The following is a 14,419-nucleotide window of genomic DNA, read 5'->3' on the forward strand; positions in this document are numbered from 1 at the left end:
CCGTGTGCCAGCAGGACTTGGCCGTACCTCCAGGCTCTTGGAAAAGGCCAGAGTTAATAAAGCGTCCTGTCGGATGGGTCCCCAGTCCACCGTGAACCTTTACGGACTATCGACTTTGGCAGATCTGTAGCCCCACGTCCCCATTTTTTTCCTTCCCCAAAGTTTGGTCCACGTGGTCTTCTTTCGGCTTGCCGCTGGCCGCCTCGCAAAGGGAAAAGTGGCTGCACCTGCTTTAGGCGAATTATGGTAGCACTAGAAGTTAGTCTCCCCTCCCTCCGCCGCTCGCTCGTTCGCTCCCTCCTCCCAGTCGCTCGGCGCGCTCCCTCCTTCCCTCCACCCCTCCGGTCCCCCGCCCGGTGCGCCCCGCCCGCGCGCCGATCGCTTGCAGCCACTCGCAGCCGGGGCTCAGTCGCAGCCCCTCGGAGTCCGGAGCCGGTCGCCCCTGCGGACCGGACAGTGCCACCGGCTGCCGGGACGGATCCCCCCAGCACGCGAGCAGGGCGCGGCGCAGGCGGCCGCGGCGCGGCGGGGAGGAGCCCGGGCCGGAACCAGGGCTGGGCCGGGGGCGGGGACGCCGGGGTCCCGGAGCTCCGGAGCCGGAGCGAGCTCAGGAGCGTCGCCGGAGCCCGGGGAAGGACGATCGGAAGCCGGAGAGAGCCAAGCCATCCTACAAAGTGCGATGCCCCCAAGGGGCTGAGACGCGCGGCGATCGGCGCTAGAAAAGATCGCTTCGGAGCGGCGCGGCGCGCAGGGGCAGCCCCGGAGAGAGGCGGCGGGCCCGGGCTGCGACCCGAGCGAGCCCCATGCCCCGTGCGGGCTGACGGGCCGGAGCCCGCACTGAGCGGCCGGGCCGGACAGGTAGGTGGCCGATCCAGGGACCCCAGGATCCCGCATGGGGGCTGGGCCGGCGACTCGTCCAACTCCCCAGCTCGCTCACACTCTCGCCTGTTCCCTGGCTCACTTTGTGTTTGCAAACTGCCCGCCCGAGGCGCGTCGGGCGCCGAGAGGAGCCCGGCCCGGGGCTGGAGCACTTTGTTCCAGCTGGGCCGGCCGCGGCGCACTGACCCTGGTGAGTTGCGAGACCCTGCCCCCGGCCCGGGCCCCTAGCCGATCGGAGCTGTCTGGGGAACAGGTGGGGGCTGAGGCGCGGGGCTGGGGGGCAGCGGGAAGCCGGTCGGGGGGGGGCGACTTGGAGAGGCCACTGAGGCCCGCCCTGCCCCAAGAATCTGGGCTCCGCCCCCTCCTGGCCTAGCTGCTGGGAATGGGGTGTTAGGGGGCGCGACCCCCCCTCCCGGAGTGAGACAAAGAATACTTCCCGGCCCGGACTTTCCTAAGCCAGGAAGGGAAGTGGTGAACTGGGATCCCCCCAAGTCCAGTCTGCACGGGACTCCCCAGGACAAACAGAAGGACTTGAGTGAGTGTGTGTGTGTGTGTGTGTGTGTGTGTGTGTGTGTGTGTGTGTAGGAGGGGGCACCAACCATCTCAAACACCTCATCGCCTTGGTTTGCGGAGGTCACACTTCGGAAGTGCTGAGACTAGTCAACCCCCTTTCCCCGCATACCTTAATCAGATCTGAGATAAAGCGGAAAACTTCTGGGGGACTTGAAAGAGACTGGTAATGGCCCCTGTGATTTTCTTTTTGTGCGCCGGAGCTGATCGGTGGGATACCCTCATTCCTACAGAGCTCCTGCGGGGTAGTGAGGTCCAAGAGTTGGGGAATAAGGTAACGGAGGGTGGGCCAAAGCCACCAGAGATGAGGCTGCTGGGCTGACCAATCTGGACTCCCTTCCCCCAGACCGAGGACTCTAGTGACTGGCTAGACACTCTCCCCAGCACCCTTCTGGCCCGTGGACGTCCTCCGCGGCGCTCAAACCTTGCACTTTGCTTCTCCGTAAAACTTCTACTTCTTGGGCTTCACCGGAGCAGAACCTGGTGGCGCCCGGTGGTGTCCTGAGAGACCTGAGGCCGAGGCCACCTGTGTAAAGGAACGTGTGATTTCGCGGGATGCGGATTCTGAGGCAAAGTCTCTAACCATCACAGATTGCCCCCCCCCCCATACTGAAGCGACCCCGTGGACACTATTATATTGCATCCAGCGACTCAAGGTTGGGAGGGCGGGATATTAGCCGGGGTCCTTTCTCTCAGACAGTGACCCTCTTTTTTGCACCCTGGGCCTCTTGCGCCAACACTGCCCTGTGGGTTTCCAGGTTCCCTTGCTTGGCACCTGAGATTTCAGATATCTGGAGATAAGCGCTTGTGGCGTGCACCCTTGCACCCGTCTTCCCACCGGGCGGACCGCGGCGCTCTGATCCGAGCTGGGTAGACTTGGGGGCCGGGAGGAATAAACCGGAGTCCGAGCTATCCGTTTGGCGGTTCCGGAGCAATCCCAGAAGAATTTTGGCTAATGCGGGATTTTTACCTCAAACTTAGAGCGTCTGTACCCGGGTTGTAGAGCACCCGCATAGATTGGCAACCGACGGCGTTGGGTCTGTAATTCAGGGTCGGGAGAGAGAACGCAGTTTCAACGACAGTCCCTGTGGTTTGCCCGAGTGTCCCACGAAGAAAGGAACGAGTGGTCCACGCTGTTCCACCGATTCCTGGCAAAGCTTAACCTTCCACCACCCCCTTCCTATCCCTACTCACGTGAACCTCAGTGGGTTGGCCCCTTGGCTTAGGTACCCCGCGGGACCGGCATTTTAAGCCCCTGGTTGATCTCAACCGAGGAGCCAGGAGGAGCCTCCTGAAAGGGGAGCGGTTGGCCTCAGACGACCTCTGCCCGCCCCCGCGGAAAACCGCTGTGGGGAAGTCTGCAAGCCTTCTTCTTCTTTCTTCTTTCTTTCTTTTCCTTTCTTTTTCTCTCTCTCCTTAAACTTGGGAAACTTCTCCCTTGCTAGGTGGCTTGCTGGCTCCGAGGTATCCTGAGAACAGTGTAAAGACTGCAGTGACCACCAGTCTAGGCTGGACAAGGTGGCCTGGGGTATCGGGGATGTCGTGCCCCCCCTTCACGCTACAGATCCTGTGATATCCGAACTTTGGCTTGCGGGGAGGGTTAAGTGCCTCGTTGGTTTGTTGTTGTTTCTGTTGCGTTGTTTTGTTTGTTTTCCGGGGAGGAAGGGGAGACCTGACAGTGTCTCTTTCTGTTGCCTAGGCTGGCCTCACAATCAGTGTGCTTCCTTTTGTAGTGGCCTCTGGGATGCTAGGATTACAGGTGTGCCACACACACCCCACCAGGGCACCTACTTTATTTTACCCTAGTTCCAACCTTGGCACTAAGATGGAGGAGGCCTTGGCTGCAGTCTCATCTGGCGCTGGGCCCCACGCAGGGGGTTGGAATTGAGGAACCTCTGAACGTAGGGGAGCCCAGCTGGTCAGGCTAAACTTGATGGGGGACCTCTTTCCTTCCTAAATTACCCACCCCTTTTCTCTACCTTTGGACAGAAACTTCCTTTCTGACTGTCTGGCAGGTTGCCCCCCCCCCCTTTTTTTTTGCCAGGAATGTGCACATTCTGCTGGGCCCTGACTCCCAACACACCTTTCCTTAGCAGGGGAGGGCCCCCAGAGGATTGAAAGAAGGTAGCTTTCTTTCTTCTGGTAATTTCCTCCCCAGCCTAGGCAGATCCCAGACTGGGTACTAGGGTACCCCTGTGCTGCCGTGGGGAGTCTCCTCTGTGGACCTCAGATTCTTGAAGAGAAGAGACAGATAGGATGGGGGGGGTGTTGGGTGGCATGGAAGGGGTTTGGTTTCAGAGGACTATCTGAGGGAAGGAAAGAGCATCTCTCCCTGAAGTCATTCTTTTTACATTTTAACCCTTCGCTGCCCCTGGTGCTTTTTGGAAGGTTTCCCTTCCAGACACCTGAGCCTTTATTCTTACTCCCTAAACAGCACGAAATACTTCCTTCCGTTCTTCTCTGCCCCAATCCACTTTCTTATCCTCTCTCAGCTTCCCCAGGCCCAAGGCAGCCATGGGCCCATCTTTTTTTTTTTTTTTTTCTGTCAGGATTTTGTGCCTCCATTGGCCAAAGTAGCTCCCTCTGAGGTGGTTCCGGAACCCTAGAACCTGAGGCACAGAACTCAAGCATCTCTAGGGCCATCTGTGGGTCCGAGTGAAAAGGGCTTTGGAACTTGGCACTGGAGACAGGGCTCTAGGGGACTTAATTAAGCGGCTGGAACCTCCGTTTTCTTAGGTGATAAAGTAGGTCAGCGGTGCCCAGAGTGGACGGGCAGCCTGAGAGAGTTGATTCAGAGGTACATCTCCACAGCCCGGCGAGTGTCTGCCCAGCCGAGGGCCGTCCGCTGATGATCCTAGCTTTGTTTTCTTTCTTTTTAAAGTTAGTTTACCAGCACTGCCAGGCCACTTATTGGGCCGAATACTGGAAATATTGGAGTCTTAACCTTCATTTTACAGGCTGGGAAGTGAGGCCAAAGAGAGGCGGCAACTTGTGTGAGGTTTTCGCTCCTGCTCAGGCGCAGAGCTAGGACTAAATTGCCCTGTTCGAGAATAACCAGGGGCCGGAGCCTCTGCTGTGGGTAAGGGAGAAGAGGAATAGAGGGGCTGACCACTCCTTTCAGCAGCCTGGCCCAGCCTTCTCTCTCCCTGATGTGTCTGGGCTGTATTTCCTGCTTGCCTTTGGTAAGGGTCTGCATTCCCTACATCCACCTACCCTGGCTTGTCCCTTAGGCCTTCTTAAGGTGCTAATTGAGGCAAATACAGATGAGACAGACTTCTCCAGAAGGCTGAAGAGAAGAAATTACTGGAAGCCTGGTGTCCCTTCTTTTCAAAAGGGAGATTTCTAGTGTTTGGAATGGATGCTTGTTCTTATAGAAAACTGTCAGGCCGAGAGTCTCAGATTTAGGAACTGCACTGAGTGGTCATGTCAAAGAGGCAAGATAGGAGCCTTTCTTGCTAGGAACCTAAGCTTGTTAGCTGTGTTTCCCATCACCAGCTGGGGTTCTCTATGGAAGTGAACACCTTTGCTTACTCCTGGCTGTGCCAAGCGCATCTTCCAGGGGAACCCTGCCTCCTCCAACCCTACTCACTCAGAGGGATTGGGGGACACTGATGGGCTGGAAAATGAGAACCCAACACAAAAGGTCTTTTGCATAGAACCACAGGGTGGCGAATCATGTAGTCTTCCAAGTGGGGTGGTCCTCCTTGTTTCAAGACAGATGGACACACACACGTTCACTTATCTGCAGTAAATGCATGAATCTTCTCCCCTCCAACCTCTCTCTCATATACACATACACACAAACACACACATACACACGTGTCCACTTACCTGCAGTAAATCCATGAATCTTCTCCTCCAGCCCCATTACCCTTGTGTCTTCAGCCCCGGATGTCACCTCCTCACCTGGGCCCCTTCTTTACTCCTGCCTCAGGATGGCTGGACTGCATGTGTGATGTCAGATAGCAGTGAGAGGAATTTGCTGTCCTTCTGAGGTTGGTTCTGATGGGTCTGACCCCAAGCACTACTGTGTAAATGTGCAGGGACGTCCATGGCGAATTTCCACATAATAGTAGGACAAGTGTGCAGACAAACTGTTTGAAGTAGGGGGTAGGGCAGAAGCAACACAAATCTATCTGTTTGTCTGTTCATCCGTCCGTCTGTCCATCCATCATGGTGTGGGGCATGGCATGTCTCAAAACTCTGACTGGCAGGCAGGCAGAGAGGGAAAAGTGGTGGCTCCCACCCAGGCTTGAGGACAAGACTTGGGAAATAGCGACAGGCTTTGCAGCATGTCCAGCCTCTAACCCTCTACCCTCCCTCTGTGCTGCAGACATATTGGAAAGACCCAGAGAAGAGAGGAAATGAGAGGGGGCTCTCTTGCACCTCAGAAAATCCAAAGTTGAGCAAGCAGGGGGGATGTGGATCATGGAGATGGTTGCTGGGGACCAGGGAGGCCAGCTGGGGTTCTGGCAGGGCTCATGTGTGGGGACAGAGTTCTTGCCTTACCGTTGTCCCACTCCAGTGTGAGGGTTAAATGGAGAGGTGGGTAGATAAGGAGGGTCGAGTTCTGTTTTTCTCAACCCTGCCAAACCAGAGCTGGCTCCTGGGATATAGTTCTGACTGGCCTGCATTTCTGGAGTCCACATTTCTAGTAGAAAGAGCCTAAAGAAGTCACTCCCAAAGATAATGTCTTTCTCCTTTTCTGCAGTAATTCCCTGGGTAAAGGAAGGGAAACACCCTGCCAGGGAGAACTTGAGGGAATAATGAAACATCAGGATGCACCCAGGGTCCACTGAAGGGCAGCAGCTGGAAATGCTGGGGGTAGGGGCAGCCAGGGGCTAATGGCACTCAAGGCAGTAGGCTGCATTCAGGGTCTTATCTTTGGTCCCCTGAGACAGTCTTTCCTGGGTTTGCCCCAGAGACCACAAGCGACCTGCCCTTCCCAGTTGGAGGATAATGGCAATGGAAGTTCTGAATGCTTCCTCCAACTCCACCCCATCTTCTCCCAGCCCTAAGAACATCAAACATCCTTGCCCCTTGATGGAAGGTCACATATAACAAAGACCTGGGCCTAGGGATGGAACTGTGCATCGTGGGTGCTCAGACTCCATCTTGCACTCTTTCCTTTGCAGCACTAGTTTCCTACTGTGCAGTTGATGACTGGGCCGCCTCTCTGGCCTAACCTTCTTGAGGATGTGCACATGTCCCTGGCCTACTACCCTTGAGGAAAATTCCTGAAGGGGGCGCTATGGAACTCAGGGCAAGAAACCCTGTGACTCTGCCAATTAGACAGGCAGGGCCTGATTCAGAGGAGTGCTGCCCTTGCCTGATCCCCATCGACGAGATTTCCCTTCATCAGAATCTCACATCCTCCAGAAATTAATTTGATGCCTCTTGTTATCAATTAATTGAATCTCGTTGGGAGAGAGAGCTCCGAGAGGCTGGCTGCAGCTTGGCCCTTATGTGTTTCTGTCCCCCCCCCCCCTTACCAGGACAGCCTAACCCTCCCTCCCCCAAACTCTTTCTTTCTGCTTTTAATTTCACATGTTTTTTTTTTTTTTTAAATCAAAGTGCTGCTGTGAGCCTCTTGGCCAGGTTTGGCTTGAATGGCTCCCTCCGGCTGGGTCCTGGCTGGACTCACCTTTACAGTCTTCTCCTCTGTTTGGTTTCTCCTTAAACAAACAAAATCTCACCCTTCCGGGTTTGTCTCTGACCCTGATCCTGTGTACTCGCAGGCTAGAACCTGGGAGGGGTTGGGGCAGCCACTTCCTAGTTAGGGAAAGAGACACACAGGGTAGGGAATCTCTCACCAACTTTAAAACAGCAACAACAAAAAACAGCAACAACAAAAAGCATCTTACTTGCGTGTGCACACACGAACAGGTGCCACGGCAAACACGTTAGAAGTTGAAGGACAACTTTTGGGAGTCGGTTCCGTCCTACCACACGGTTCTGGGAAATCAGACTCAGGTATCAGGCTTGGTGGCAGGCAGAGCCATCTATCTCACCAACCCATCCTTCCGCCATCTTGTTCCGTCGTGTTTAGGAGTTATATAAAAGTTGCCTCGGCAGGGCAAAGACACTGGTATGGGCCCCTTTCCCAGATTCCTAACAGTCAGGTTAACCATCTGCAGGACCAGTTCTCAGCATCCAGAAGCGTGTGGAATTACCGGATCTATCCCTTGGATGAAAGATGATGGATGGTATGGTGGTTTTATAAAATACCTCCCTTCTAGGACTTACAAGGAAAGATGTGCTTGACAGGAGTTCTCAGTCAGACACTTACAATACTGCTCACAACAGTAGCAAAATTACAGTTATGAAGTAGCGAGGAAATAATGTTATGGTTGGGGGGTCACCACAGAAAGGTTGAGAAGCATTGCTTTACAGCTTCATCCCGATCTATCCCACATCCTGGAGTGACTCCCAAGGTGTGATTATTATTACCACGACAGCTCAAGGACCCAGGTCCAGAGAAGTGATCTGACTTAGCTAGAATCACCTGTCCACTGGACCGAATCTCTTGAAATGCTTTATTATTCCAAGGGGAGGGGGTGTCACATATTGATTAACTTCACCCCTGGTGACTTTTGTTGGTTCCCATATAGTTCATCCCATGGTAAATGTCACATAAATATTCCCCACTTGGGCTTCCTTCGGACAGTCACACACAGCCTGCCTTTCTGCGCAGTGAGGACCTATTGAGATTGAGTGACAGCTGCTTCTCCCCTGGCCTCTTCAGTGGCTGTTGTAGCTACTGGGGGCATATTACTTAGCATCCTTTTCTTTTATGCATATGGGTGTTTTGCCTACATGTATGTCTGCATACCACATGTGTGCCTGGCTCCAAGAGGATTCCTTGGAAGAGAGGCCATTGATCTTAACCACTAAGCCATCTCTCCAACCCTGCATCTTTTCCTCCCCTCTCTTCCTTCCTCCCCCCGCCACTCCAAGCAGAGTGTATAACAGGGGTGTACTGTATAACGGGGGCTAGCCTTAAGTTCGTGTGTATATATTCTGTCTCTGCCTCCCAACTTCTGGGATTCTAGAAATTAAAGCTGGTTACCCTCTTTCACGTGGACGTATTTAACTGATCTCGGTATTCTTTAAGGAGACTTGGCGTCAGGGATGGGTAGGGAGAAGCTGCCTCTACAGCAGTGTCTCAGAGAAGATGTATAAGGATGACACTCGACCAGATCAAATTCTCCATGTGGCTGCCTTAGAATTGGCAGTAGTGTGCAATTCCGGTTGGATTTTGGTGGTACTAGGGGTTGAACCTGAAACCATTAAACATCATTCCAAGTAAGTCTTTCCCCCTTTCTCCTACGAAGTGCATTTTAATGCCTCCAGAGGCCATACAAGTCCAAAAGGACCACCAACCCCTGTCCAGGTAAGGCTCTCTGCTGCAGAGATTCTTAGCATTTTCCCTCTTCCCACCCAAAAAAAAAACGTATCCTCCTTGTGTGGGCAGAAGCCTACCACCTCCTACCATTCCCCAGGGATGAGATTTCCCCTCACCAGAATCTCACATCCTTGTGAAAAGAATTTGATGTCTCTTGTTATCAGTTAATGGATAGGGAGGAGCTGTCCTCTAAGAATGAGATCACAAGTAGGTTCTGGCCTACAGAGGCCTAGAGGGAACAAGTCACTTCTGAAACCACTCTCAGCGTGGGGATAGAGAGGTGCAGGGGTGTTCAGCCTTTTTTGCATGTTGCTGTGTTCTAGATGTCTTTGGATGGATGCCTAAGACCCTTTCTGAAGGCTATGCTTAGAAATCTTGTAGGGAGAGAGAGGGGCCAGGGCTGGGTCAAGGGCCTTGGAGGACCCAGACCAGGTGGTCTGCCGCAGGCCTACAGGAGCCCTTGGTGCCAAGGGCACCACCAGAACCAGACTCTAGACAGGCTCCAGATGGTCACTTGGGCCCTGAATGGGTTGCCCCTACCCCTGAACCGGCAGGCCCCCCACGTAAGACGTCACTATTTAATTAGCTGTGTCTGATTAACCAAACTTGGCATTAGGCTCCTCTTGCCCTCATCTTTCCCAGCTCCGAATCAATGGCTTTGATATGCTAATTAGGGAGTAATTTAATTTCAAAAGGCCGCAATTAACAAGGGTGTTGTGGACATGCTGTAGTTAAGCGGAGTAATCTAATTTGCATTAGTAACAAGCAGGGACTAATTAGAAGCTTAATTAGACACTTAGATGGCTCTTATGTTTACTTTCTTAATGAGATGGAGTGGGCTCTTTGGTTCTCTCCCGTCTCTCTGTCTCTGCCTCTCTGTTAATCCTTCCTTTTGGTCATGGTAACAGGAAGGAGTGTTGAATGAGGCTTCCTTGCCAGGGCCTGGTGGAAGGCATTGTGATGTCCCCATTCTCCTGGTAAAAGGTGAAACGGAGAAAACCTGTCTTGTGAAGTGTCTCAGGTCTGTGGATTTGTCACCAGTGGGGTGGGATGCTGGGGAAGGCCCGGAGCTGGATGACCTTGTCTAGTTTGTCTTTGAAGACTGGTTCCCTAGGAGTGTGGGGAAGAGAAATGGGCTGAACATGGTGAAGGTGGTCAGAGACTGGAGAGCTCTCTGTGCAGCACAAGATGAACTTGCAGGTCTGGACTTATAATCAAGGCTCCTCAGGAGGCTGGGGCAGGACAGGCACACATTTAAGGTGTGTCTAGGATACAGAGTGAGTTCAAGGCTAGTCTTGGCTTCCTTAGGGAAACCCCGTCTCCTCCTTTAGAAGGGAAATGGTTTTTGAAGGGTTGATGTCATCACTCTGTGGTGATCATACCCTTGTCTGGCATACATGAGAATTGAGGCTCAATCTCCAGTACCGTAAGGAAAGAGAGACACACGGAATGACAGACACACAGAGAGGATAAAAATACATCGAGAGAAATTGCTTTGGAGGCCTTACTGCATAGTTCAGAAGTCACCTGCAGGAGGCCTTTCTAGAGCACCACACCCTGTTGGGGCACCCAACCTTCCTTTCAGTGCCTAACATAACATTTGCAGAATGGAGGGTGTGTGTGTGTGTGTGTGTGTGTGTGTGTGTGTGTGTCCACCCTGGCCGTATTTGTAGTTAGGAATTTGAATTCTGCAAAGCAGTTTGAGGTGCCCGTGCCTGTACCCCACTCTGCAGGGTCTGATGTAACCGACCATGGGTAAGAAAGAGAAATGGTTTAAGGTCCATCCATCTGTCCCTGGGAAGAGCCTTAAGGACGCTTGTTTGCTTAGCACTCTTTTCACTCTGCAAAAGCCAGGGCTGTGTTTTCTTCACCCCTGTTTGCCAAGATTCCCACTGCAGAACAAGGCCCACACCTACCTCTGTTCCAGGGGCTTGTGCAGACTGCATAGGCTTAGGGTTGGCTCCTTTTGCAGAGCTGAGACTGTCTCAGAGAATGGGCTGTGAAGATTGGAGGGAAATGTCCCCAGAGGTTTCCAAGTCTTCTGGAGGAAAGGTCAGATCAGTGGACATGTGAAATCAAGAGCTTTAAAGATAACACAGTTAAAAAGCCGGGCAGTGATGGCCCAGGTCTGGGATCTGAACACCTGGGCAGCGGAAGCGAAAGAATCAAGAGTTCAAAGTCACCCTCAGAAGAATGGGGTTTTACAGGACAGTATCTTTGAAGTCCCAGCATTGGGACAGTCAGGAGGATCGTGGGAATTCAGGCCATCCTGGTCTACCTAGTAAGATCCTGTCTCAGAAAACAACAAAGACAAAATGAAGAGCGGAGGAGATGAAGAAAAAGAAATGATTGGGCCTTCTTCTAAGCAAACTGTAGAGTATCCTGTTTTCCTAAGTGAAGGTAGGTTAAGTAATGTTCAGGTCTCGGACTCTGGGGTTAGCGAAATAAACTCTGAGGACTGGAGAGATAGCTTGTTATGTAGACCAGGCTGACCCCTCTTGCCTCTGCCTTCTAAGTGCTTGGATTACAAGCTTATGAGACCAGACCTGGGTGTTTTTTGTTTTTTTAAGGCGGGATCTAACTGTGTAGCTCAGGCTATCCTAAACCTCATCCTCCTGGCTCAGCCTCCCCAGAGCTGTGATTATAGGCCTGTACTACCACACCCAGCATGCATCCTTCCCTCCCAGAATACTTTACTAAGATGTCTGTTGCTTTTAGAATTAGAAAATAAAAATTTTGAAACTTAGGAGAGGACCTTCCCCAAGAAGATACCCCCCCACCTCCGCTTTCCATCCCAGTCAAAGGCTATGTGAGTGAAGTGACCTTTTAAATGGGCCATCCTTGCCCTGCCTATGAGAGGTCTTCAATGGTTCCTTGAGTTGGGGGCAGGCAAGCTCTTAAAAGTGCCACCTGTCATTTGTGGAGGATCTTTGGCTTGGTGCTCAGGCACAGGTGGGTGGAGAAGCTGAGGTGCAGGCCTCTGATTCACAGATGGGAAGGTTCCCGTGTTCCAGGATGATAGGAATTTGGGGACCAAGTGGTGTTGGTTGCAGGGGTGAAACCCAGGGCCTTGCTCATTTTGGAGAGCTGCTACGTCACTGATCTGGCTCCTCAGCCCCGTGTGCCACTCTACTTGTGGGTCCTACCTTAACTTTTCTCAAAAGCTGACCAGAGAGCTGGGATAGAGGGGCCAGGTGAACCTGTAAACTGCTGCAGGACCTCTGGGAGTCCTAGAAACTGCCTTTCTCTGCCGGTCTCCTTCATGTTCAATGTCTTACTTGCTGCTGAAGGACCCTTGGAGGGAAGTTTATCAGTCCATGTTGGAGATTTGGACACCAAGGTGTAGACTGGTGACCTCCCTGTCCCTTGTCATGAATCATGCCAGGAAAGGGTTAGCAATAAGATGGCGAATGTCTGGGTGCTGTGCAGAGCCTTCCCCAACCCTTGCAGCCAGCGAAGGTCAGAGATGCAGTGAGAGAGGCCGGGCCTGGATCCTTGACTTGAGATGTTCATTCAGCTGCCTGTAGGACCAAGGTCGGTGGCTCTGAAAAGCTATTTACTGTCTGCTTCTTACTAAAGATCTGTTAGCAGGATGATCAGAAAGAAGGGACCAGACTACCAAGGTGGGCTCCACACTGTACCCCATGTCATATGCATGTGCATCTTTATGTGTGCCTAGGAAATGTCACCAAGTCAGAGACCCGTGGCCCTAGAAAGGTCTGAGCCCAGTAGGTTCTCTTTTGGGAAATTAAGGCCTTGCGTGTGCTTTTGGAGCATGCAAGCTAGAGTCTATCATGGCCAAACCTGTTCATCCATCACAGCTAAGCCTCCATGCGGTTCAGCAAAAGAGGGCTTCCCTTAATGGAGTCTGCATTTAAGGCAGAGCCCCGAAAGAAGGGGTTTCATGTGCTCAAAAGACACTGTGTGTATATATGAAAGTCTTGAGGATTAAAAGCAACACACACACACACACACACACACACACACACACTTATTCTGTATACTCAGGTCGGGTAGGATTCATCCCAGCTGAGAGAGGCTATTTAAATGTCTTTATCATTTGTCTCCTGGGAATACGTGCTCCATCACTGCAGGTTGAGGCCTGCTCTCTACACATGCAGCCTGATACACCGTCACTGCCTAGATGCTCTTTGAGACCATGGGTGAAGTGTCAATGTTAGTGTAGTGCCCTTACTCCTAGCTGGCTAGCCACACACAGGGAAAGAACGCCCTCCATCCCCCCCCCCACACAAGTGGCCACACTTTCAGAGACAGACACTCAGGAAAACAGGGTCCCACAAGTCACCTAGGCTGAGCTGTGTCCATTTGGACCGGTTGGGTTCTTGTGGCTAGATCTAAGTTTTTAGCTTAATTGGACCCTAAGTGCTTGTCGAGTGAATACAGGACCTTAGTGGACCATCAGTTTGGACCACCAGCAATCTCTTCACTGAAGTTTGCTCTGGTCCTCGGGGCTCTACTGCCTCAGACAAGCAGGTCAGCAGGACTGGGGACATTTAGGCAATACAAATGACCATCCTCTTCAGACCAATAGAATTAGCCTCTTGGATGGAGCTCAGTAGAAGTATGCTGAAGTTGTGGTTTATTCCTGGGCTCCTTCTCTGTGGTATTAGGTTTTGGGACTTTCTATCTGTCCCCTTGGCATTCCGTTTCCTCCTCTCCTTTTGGAGTTTTAAGTAGACGACATTCATAGTTATCTTCCCAAGTGCGTCCAGCAAGTGACCGACCGGGCTGCGGCTATACTGTCAGGCTCTCCGCAGGGCCACGTTCTGCTGGGGGGGGCGTGACCACCAGGACTCTGGGTACAGGTGACCCGTGGCCACGCCCCCATCTGCCCCCTCGCCAGCTGCCGGTGCGCTTGCTGCTTCCCCCACGGAGTGCGCCCCGAGAGCGTGCTGAAGCTGCGCGGTCCCCTCCCTCCCTCCCTCCCCCGCGGGTAAACTCCGGGCATCCATCAGTCTGTTAATTGCACTAATTAGAGATCGCGAAGGTGTTAATTGGAAAACCCTGGTATTGTGCCTGTTTGGGGGACGAAAACGTCAATAAAAATTAATTGATGAGTTGGCAGGGCGGGCGGCGCGGGTTCGCGGCGAGGCGCAGGGTGTCGTGGCAAATGTTACGGCTCAGATTAAGCGACTGTTAATTAAAATGCGATGGTAATTAATACTCCCCACGCCATATGGGCCCGCGAAAAGGCACAAAAGGTTTGTCCACGTGTGGGGCTCTAGTGTCTTTTCCTCTCCTCCTCAAAGCACCCCTGGCCCGGAGTGCCCTTTTGGCCCTTAGCTAGGTGCAACTCGTCACTTCCGGCAGGGAGGGGACAGGGCGGTCCCTGGCTAGTTCAGAGAAGGCGTTGCTGCCTTCGTTCCCGCTGGGGTGTGTCTTAGAGGCAAAAGCCTTAGGGAAAGTGGGAGCCTCAGATGGCCACAGGGCTCCCCAAAGTGGAAGAAGTGGCTCTGACCTAACTTTTTTCGGATGATGCCTGCGGGAGCCCCGGCCTGGCCATGGCTCCTTAAGTGGCCGGACTTTACCAAGGGAATCTGAAGA

General features: G+C 52.9%; 1 protein-coding gene across 2 annotated transcripts in view; it reads left to right on the top strand.

The window, feature by feature from the left end:
- The first annotated feature begins 624 nt into the window (after positions 1-624).
- FOXP4 (forkhead box P4) overlaps positions 625-14,419 on the top strand; it is a 52,616-nt gene continuing 38,821 nt past the window's right edge. For both annotated transcript variants that reach the window (XM_080917286.1, XM_080917287.1), the window contains exon 1: positions 625-858. The gene's annotated coding sequence lies outside the window, so the exon portion shown is untranslated. The remainder of the gene's footprint in view (positions 859-14,419) is intronic.

Source organism: Micromys minutus, assembly GCF_963924665.1.
Source record: "Micromys minutus genome assembly, chromosome: 5".
Taxonomy (NCBI): Eukaryota; Metazoa; Chordata; class Mammalia; order Rodentia; family Muridae; genus Micromys; species Micromys minutus.